An 8,920-nucleotide genomic window follows, 5' to 3' on the forward strand; every position below is an offset into this window, starting at 1 on the left:
TTCATTAATGCTATTTTCCATTTAATCACAAAGAAATTCACAGCAAGATAATCGTTTTATTGGTCTACCAAAGATTCCTGATGAAATGCCCACATGGTGAAGAACAAAGTAAGTCCTCAACAGTGGGCATGGATTTATACAGATCGTACATTACAGGCTGATTAGGGAAAACTCTGCTTATCATGCATATTCTGTGTGTGTTCACGTGTAGGAAAGAACGTTTAAACCAGAAAGAGAGTGGGGGGAGGGGGGGCGGGAAGCCACATTCTCATAAGGAGAGTTCTCTCTCTCTCAGTAGATTTATTAATTGGGAATGGAGAGAAAGATAACTCAGTACTCCTCTCTGGTGACAAGAGGTTACCAGAAAAAAACTCAGCCATCACATATAATTTACTATAGAATCTCGTCTTAGCCTGGAAGGAATACAAACTCCGCGGCATGTGTATTTTTGTACAGATGTATACACGCATGATCTCATCTGAAATTTTGATCCTAGGTCTGCCTTAAATCGAGTTGAGCTTCACATCGGGGCTGGGTTCCGAGAAAGAACCTTCTAAAAACTTTGCTCAGCCCAGCAAATGTTTGAAAAGTGAACTAATTAAGGAGCAGCATCTCTCGATTGCATAAGCATATGCCCCTACAAGGACTGCCTCTCTGTATTTTGATTTTGGGAAACAAACAAACCAAAGTGCTCGGGCTTTTAAGAACAAAGAAGGAAAGTCTTCATCCTTCCTTCCCTCCCTCCTCCTCCACAATTCGATCAATCCATTTTTCCTGGGTTTTTCTTGTAAAATAAAGGTCGGCCTCCTCCTTTCTTTTGACTTCCCTCCCTTTTCCTACCTCCACGACAAATGTGACTAAAAATCATTTTCAAAAATAAAATTTTTAAAAATCATTTTCTACGCAGGACATAGGGAAGCAGACATCCACCTTCGTGGGTCTCGGCCCACCTGACCCGGACGGTCTCCCGCGTCCTCTGCTTTTCTCAAGGGTTCCCCCCAAGGGCCTCAGCACCCCCCAAGGCAGGACGCGCGGTAAATTGAGAGTTAGCTCTGGCGCCGCGCAGCGTGTCTACCGACGTATGCTTTTCCCCAGGGGAAGCTTCGAGCGTCTGCAGGTGCTCCTTCCGTTCCGCTTGGAGGTCTCCCCGGACTGGCGGCCCAAGCCCCAGCTCTTCCGGCCCCGGGCTTCGGAAGAGCCCGGACCTGGGGCCAATTTTACGACCTCCGAGCCTCCAACACCCAGGTCCCCCCCACATCTGCCCTTCCGCACCAACGAGAAAGCGCGCGACGGGGACGGCAGGCGTGGCCCGTGGAGAGGCGGGACGCGGCTGGAGATCCACGCGGGCAGAGCGTGGGGACAGCGGCACGGCGCAAGCTGCCCCCTGCGCGCCCCGCTCCAGGCCCCGAAGCCAGCAAGCGTCAGCGCGGGTCGTTGGTTTCCCTCTTCGCCAGAAAGCGAGCGTTTTGTTGAGGAGAAAACAGAGGGAAAGAAAAGTCAGCTCGCGCGTTTGTTTTGGTTTTTCGTCTGTTTGCCTCCCAATTAAAAAGTGGCCGCCTAGGCGACAGCTTTGCGGTTTTCACAGTGTAAAACGGATTAGAGGAAAAGCTCCAGCCCCTCTCGACTTTCGCTTGCGGTTTGCAACCCCCGGGGCGGGTGTGACCCTGCGGCACCTGCCCCCGGGAGCTGTCCCCGCCGCGGCCCCACCCGCGGCCCAGCTTCCCTGGGGCGGGGCCGGACAGGGCGGAGCCAAGGCCGGGCGTCCAGGGGAAAGGAGGTTCCCAAGGTGCAGGTAAGGCTCACACCCCAGGCGGACCGCTAGTCTCCCCTCCCCCGATACCTCCTGGCGCCCCTGCCCTGGGACCTGAGCTCTCCGCGGCTCCAGGTCCTGGGGGTGCGGGAGTACGGAGGCAGCCCCCAGGGGGCCCCCTCTCCGTGACGCGGAGAGAGGGAAGAGCAAAGAAGAATTTACTGCACATGGCACCGGAACCAAAGTTGGCTTGTTCGTGTCCTGCTCAGAGCTCGCAGGGTTCCCCCAAGAATGTCGAGTCCGCTGAGGACACTTAGTTCAAGGACGATGAATTCACAGGCACACGCACATTTAGTTTAAAAGAGGAAAGAAACAAAAACTGCTCTTCTATCCTCCCCACGTTCCCGCTTTTCACTAAACAAAGAGTGGGCTGAAAACGGAGGTGGCGGGAGACGCGCAGGGAGGGGTTCCCCGCAGTCCTGCCGCTCCTCTCCGGCCTATTTGCGCCCGCAGCTGCCCACGAGTTTGCGGGGTGTGGGCGCTGCATGCGACCCTCTGACCGGCCAATCTTATCCTGAATTCTTAGATCCAGAAGACCCCTGGGCAGGTCTACTCTCGGCGATCCTTTCGTGCTAGGCTTCTGGTTTTAATAAACCAAAATAAAAGTTTGCTTTGAGATTAAAGAAACGCCGTTTTGGTCTTTCCGCCCTGAAGCGTGACTTACGCAGCCTTTTATACCTGCAGGGAAGTATCAATTGTGATTTTCCAAATCGATACCGGGGCTTCCTCGGACGAGGTGCTGCAGGTAATGGAGTCAAGGCCTCAAGGAAATAGCAGCAGGGACCAACAGACTCCGACCGTTCTGGACAGTCAGGCCCGCTTCGCGAAGGAGACTTGCGGCGGGTGGAATCACGGTTGCGGAAGAGCCGAAAGCGCGGGTGGGGGAACCAGGCTGGTTCCACCTTAAGAGACCGCGCGGCACGGCGGCTGCGGAGGCGCCAGGCACCTGCAGGAGGCGCTGCTGCCCCGCGGTTCCGCCCGCGCCGCGGCGCGCCGCCAGCCTCGCTGCTCGCGGGCCTCGGTCCCCGGAGGGGGTGGGGACGCTGGGGGAGGAAGGGAGCGAGTGCATCCGTTAGGTAAGGAACCCGAGCCCTCCCGGATTTTGAAGCGGCCTCAGTGAGGCGTTTGCTGGAGGGAGCTTTCCGTCATTCTGCCGCGAGAGGAAATGTGGGGAAGCGCCCTCCCCTGCCCCCACCGCCTGCCTTCCTGCTTCCCTCCACCTCCGCTCCCCGACCCCGACCGTGCTTCCCAGACCCTTTGTTCTCGAGGTTGGGAGCTGCTGGGTGGGGGCTCCCCGGGGAAGAGGTCCCCCTGCGCCACTCGGAAAGAAAGGGATTCTCGCCTCACCCCCCCACCCTCAGCCCTTCGCAGCTAAGTCCTCCTCGCCCCACCGCCCCTTCCTTCGCGTCCTAATGCTTCTTTCCTGCCCCGGACTCCCCCCCAGCTCCCGAGCCTCCCGCTCCCAGGCCTCCACCGTCTGTTTGCCCGCCTCCCTTCCCACTTGGCCACCTCCAAGGTCTCTGGGAAGAGGGTGGGAGAGGCAGACGTGAGGGGGAGGAGGAACCACGTCGCCTCCGCGGCTCGGAGAATCCCCAGGGAGCCTTTTAGGCCCCGACCCCTGGGACCCGCCGCAGAGGAAGGGGTTTCCCGGCGCCGCCGCAGGGCGAAGGGACAGCCCCAGCTGGGAGGCCGCCCCCTCCGCGTCGCCGGGAGCCCAAGGGCGCACAACCCCGCCCGAGCCTTGGGGTGAGGGCCCCGCCGTGCGCGGCCTCCCCGTCGGCACCCGAGCCCCACGCTTGGAGAGAAGGGGACGCCGTTTCTCCCCAGTTGGAGAAAAGGGGACACCGTAGTTCGTGCCCTGGGAAGGCGAATTGCAAACGGACGCCCCCTTCTTCCCCTACCCACCCTCTGGGGCGCCACCCGCGTAGCTTCTCCGCCGCGCGCGACCCCGAGGGCTCCCGCGATTGTATCTTCTTGAGTACAGTTACAATTGCGCTCAGCTTCATTTCTTACTTAGGCGAAGGCGTCGCTAAGTGAAGCCAAGGGACAGGGATGCAGGGGGACAGAAGCTGGGGCAGGAGACTGAACGGAGAGGTAGGAGGACGTGGCTGGGCGGCCCAGGCGTGGACGGCCTCCCGGAGTCCCGAGTCCCGAGGCAGTTGAGGCAGGACTGCCCGGGCAGGCCCACGCCCCGGCCCGGGCAGCCGCAGCCCAGCAGCCGAGCCCTCCACGCCCTCAGCTCTGAATGAGCCTTCTCAGCGTGCCATCTACGCCCTCCGCGCGCTCGCGACCGTGGAGGGGGCTCCGGAGGAGCCGGGGCGCGAAGTAGGTTTCCCCTCCCCTCCCCCCCGCCACCCCGGGAGAAGTGGACGCGGCCTGGGGCAGTCAGCTCGGGGCTTCCTGGGATCCCCTCCGGCCTCTGGTGTGACCCTGGACCTCACTGGCTCTTCGCGCGCCGCGCCAGCAGTTCTCTGGGCAGCGGGTTCCCCGGGACACACCCCGTCCCCACCCCCGAGAGCTGGCGGCCAGCTCGGGATGCCAGGCGGCCAGGCGGGCGCCCTGCCAAATTCCGCGTTCCTCTCCAGGAGACGGGGAGTTGCGTCCCAGGCTCGGGAAAGCCCGCAGTTTGGACTTGGGACTCGCTTGCAAAGCCCCCCAAGGCGCCAGGGACGCCTCTGCAGGTTGAATTCCTGCTCCGTATCACTTCAATTTTAATTAATCTTTTAAAACACCGCTGTCACGTCGCTTGCAGAAAATTAATCAAACCTGAATCCTTGTTGCATAGCAAGAATTTCGATCCGAGTCTTTTAAAAAGGACTTGACTTTGCAAAGTCACGTCTTTTACAGTTCCCTCATTCCCCCTTTAGCAAGGGAAATATTGCAAAAGTCAAGACATGTTTGTTTGGTTCTTTCTATCTTCAAAATGAAACTTTGCTTATTTCTGATCTTTATTTTCTGTCTTTGAACAAAAAAATAACGAGATAAATTGCCTACCTCTGTTAATTCAAAATATAATTACTTTGAATGATCTTTGTTTAAGAGCCCAGATAAACTAAGATAATCTTAATTTTAATGTGACACGACCCCTATTTTTCCTTGTGAATAATGAGAATAAAGCAGTCATTAATTAATACCAAGATATCTCCATAGAAGATGGTATCTGGTCTCACCGAGAGGCTGAAACATCAGTTGTATTAGTAAGTGATACTGTATAATTGAACATGAAGATAGTCGTCTATTTTTAACCTCAAAGCTCAGAGTTTATTTGGTGATTACTGAGCTCCTAATAATTAATTTTCGTTCCTTCTTGCTGCATAAATAATTTCTATGATTCCCAGTTCCCATGCAACACAGAGGCTTCTCATTAAAATCCACCCCTCAAAATATGTGAAGCCGGATTGTGGAGCAACCCTTTCTATTTCATTACTTATAACATATATATGCTCTATTTTTTATATCTTCCTGTCACGTTCCCCCTTTGCTGTGATTTACCTACTAAAAAAAAATAGAATATAACTACAATGTCTTTTGCCACAGCTTTGTCCTTCTGTATGGTAGGGGTTCAGTTTAATGTATATTACTTAAGATCGCCAGTCTTTCAAGTTCCTGAGAATTGAGAATAAGTTCCAATGAAGAATGAAAAATTTTTGTAGTGAAGTTGCCATAGATTATACTCCCATCTAACACAGCCCACAGTATCTCACACTCTTCTGTGGTTAAAAATAGACTTTGCTCACACACATTCTGTTTCTCCAACCTGAATTGAAGATCTGCTCTCAGCAACTTACCGGGTTAAATTTACACAACTTTTGTCATTTAAAAATAGAAATCTTCTCCGAAGAAATAGAGAAGTCTTCCAAATAGTAGTGGAAATTGAGACTCCACCTTTAAGGTATCTCATTATTTCTCAGCATCAATTTGCTGATGATCCCTCTTTTTTACCCAGTGGCGGAGGATTCTGCTTTTCTCATACATGCGAAAAGCTCCCTGTGTATTTCTTCAGTATGTCTCCCCCAAATAAGTATATGTTATACCACAGAAATATTCTTAGTATCCACCCTACCAAACCTTTACACTTGACTTAAATGTCAGTGCCACTTCTAAAGTGATGAAAAGTATATCGGTTTTCCACTTTTCTTTCCCCCTTTGAACAATTAAGACTTTAGGTCAATATATGATGGAGTAATTCTCTCCTCTTGGATTTTATATTTTCCCACTATAATTTAGACTGAAATGGGATTAAAACAGGATCTAGAGTTCTAATCTTGGTTGATGTTTTGGTGTATTCACCGTAATGAGTCCTATTCCCTGGGGTCATGAAGCCCCCAATGTCAATCAAGCAAACTGATTCAGAAATGCCATTGTTCGACTCCCACGTCACTCCCCTTCCTCTCATTTTATTTAACAATACCGGAGTTCTCTGATCAGTCATTCGGAATATGAGGCATTATCTGGGGAAAATTCACAAAGTGTCTTGATCTTTCTTTGGGAGATACTGTTAAGGGGTTTCCGCAAAGCAGAAAGTGCTTGTTTATATTTCTGTCTTCGGACCGCACTACAGCTCGAAGGAACCGATGAATACCGCTCGAAAGAAAATCATACCGTAAATCCGTCAAAAATTAATTCGTCCAGTTGAATGTTACATTTCTATTTTCGTGTTTGAAGCACCCTGACTTATCACCGGTGGAGAAGTATGACCAGGTCTGGGTCCAGTTGGCATGCCCTCACTTTCAACCCCGTCTGTTTTACCCCATTTAGTGATACTAAGGTATTTAGTCTGCACTAGTTAACCAGGAATTTACTTGGGGGCGAGGAAGAGCCAACCTTTGCCCCGGGAGCTCTACCCAGACCACTCAGACACGTCCGGGAGTCTCGGCAACTCGCATTTCCCATCCGCAACCCTGGGTCATCTATGCTTGGGTCCCAGCTCCGGGACAATCCCCAAAGCCAAAGGCGTTAAGTGTGTTACTCGCCCTGAACAGCCCAAATTAATAATCAACTTAACTCGTGGAGGCCTCGAGCCTTCATGCAGAGTTCCCTGAAGGTTCCCAGAGCCGAGCCCGGCTCCTGCGAGGACTTCCTCGTAGGGAGAGGCCGGCGTGCAGGGACGGTTTCAGGGGGAAAAGCTGTCGTTTGCGTCTTTCACTTAGAGGGCTGTGGGGAAGGAGGCAGGAACCCACCCTCCCGTTAGGAGTTCCCACAAGGGATTCATCCAGAATCGCAACAGCCGCTCTGGCTCTGTGGGCTCGATGTGCTCGCGTTTGCAGCGCACGTCTCCAAAGGCACCAGCCCTTGCGCCCCGCGCGGTCTCCTCTCGCACGCTTACAGCCGAGGTGACCAGGGAAGGCGGCGGAGGTGGGGACAGGGGGTGGGGCCGCTCTCTGGCGGGACACGATCAATCACTTTTAAGCAAAGGGTTCAAAAGTTCCAACCTCCCCTTTGCAGGGGAGCAGACCAGCTTCGCGGGGCCTGCTGCTCGCTGCAGCCCGCGCGGCTTCCCAGCAGCCGCGCGACGACGGGGGGAGCTCGGCCGCCCTTCGCAGGAGACCCTTCCCGGGCACAGCCCCTGCCGCCTGCGCGGCCCGGCTGGGTTGACCGAGCTGGCGGGCCGCAGCGGCTCGGCTCCCGCGGAGGAGCGGCTCTCCCGCCGCACCGACAGGCTCCCCGCCCGCAGGGCCCCGGGCGTGCGCTTTTCCCTTTCTCAGCAAGCGGGAAAGGCCTGCGCGCCGGGGCTGGCGGAGCGCGGGCGGCCTGGCGGCGCGGGGCCTCGCCGAAACCCGAGCTCCCTGCGACCTGCTCTGCAAGAAGGGGCGGGGGAGAGCGCCAGCAAGCTGCCCCGGAGGCGGGCGGTGCGAATTCCTCCGAAAAGAAACCCTCTCGGAAACACGCAAACCTTCCAAAAGACGCGGCTCTGCCCCCTCCTCCCGTCCTGTGGCCTTGCAACCTGTCAGTCTCCTCCTCGCCACCCGGCCTGGCCCTCACCTGCGACCCTGCCCAGGGCCTAGCCCCCGCTTTCCTTCCCCACCCCCGCTTTTCAGCTCCATCTCTTCCCTGACCTTTCCGAGGCCTCGGCTAGGGTAGCCAGGGTGCTGCAGAGGAAATGAAATTGTTCTGGAGATTACAGTGGGGCTGTTGGCCAGGAGAAGTGTCCCCCCCCCCCCCCGCTCTTTTTCTCAGGCTTCCAAGTTAAGTGCAAACTTGTATTTCCCTCCACAAGAATAGACAAATTTTCTCGCTTATTTGCAGTTTTGCAAAGTTCTACACACAGATCAGTGAACCTTAAGCGCCCTTTTTCAGGCCCACATTGTGGAGGTTTGTCAGGGTCCCTGGGCAGTGAGCGTAGTGACAGGTGAATCCAGCAGCCCCAGGGGAAGCCAGACCTAACCCCCAAGACTCACAATAGGGCAGAGGCCCAAAAGCTCCCCCAAGCAGCTTCAGGCAACAGGTACTCCACAGCAAGGCAGGCTCTCGGGATCCCAGAGCTTGGGCTCTGGGCGCAGAACCCGCTTCTCAGTGACCTGAGACAGAGTGCCCCCACCTGCACCTCCCTGCCCCCACCCCCAGGAGATTCCTTTTCTCCAAATTACTCCTCAGTCACACAAGAATCTCTGAGCTCTGAACCACCTGCCCAGACATGGCCAGGCTGCATTTTGGCTTGGCCCTCGCAGCGTAAGTCCATTGATGCTTCCAACCTGCTTGCTCTTCCTGACCTGACTTGAGGGAAAAGACAAGGAGAAGCAGCAGAAGAAGACAAAAGTCAGGGAGAGATGCAGAATGCAGAATAAAAAGCCAAAGGGGGGGCCAGAGCAAAACAGAGCAATACCTTTATTGTCCAGATCCCAACCCCCAACCCAGTCTTTCCCACACTCAAGAAGAGAGAGAACTGGTTTCAGTGGCTCTAACTCCAAGTAACTTTTTTGAGCCATCTTTTGCTCCTGGACCTACCTCTCTCCCCACCCTGAAGAAAGCAAGGAGCCATGTAGGTTTAGGGGAGACGAACAGCTTTCTAAGGCAGAAATGGCCTCCCTGTAACCAGTCACCATTCCACAGAGAGCCTGGGAGTTTCAAGCTGCAAGAGCCTAAGGGCTCTGTTTCACAACCAGCCTGGGC

At 54.8% G+C, this 8,920-nt stretch overlaps 1 long non-coding RNA gene across 1 annotated transcript; it reads left to right on the top strand.

Annotated features, from left to right (window-relative positions):
* The first annotated feature begins 1,671 nt into the window (after positions 1-1,671).
* On the top strand, positions 1,672-5,326 carry LOC123590684. The gene is made up of 2 exons (XR_006708924.1): positions 1,672-1,792; positions 2,495-5,326. It is a non-coding gene; the product is annotated as an uncharacterized LOC123590684 (long non-coding RNA).
* Positions 5,327-8,920: the final 3,594 nt, after the last annotated feature.

The sequence above is a fragment of the Leopardus geoffroyi genome, chromosome B4 (assembly GCF_018350155.1).
Source record: "Leopardus geoffroyi isolate Oge1 chromosome B4, O.geoffroyi_Oge1_pat1.0, whole genome shotgun sequence".
In the NCBI taxonomy this organism is placed as follows: domain Eukaryota; kingdom Metazoa; phylum Chordata; class Mammalia; order Carnivora; family Felidae; genus Leopardus; species Leopardus geoffroyi.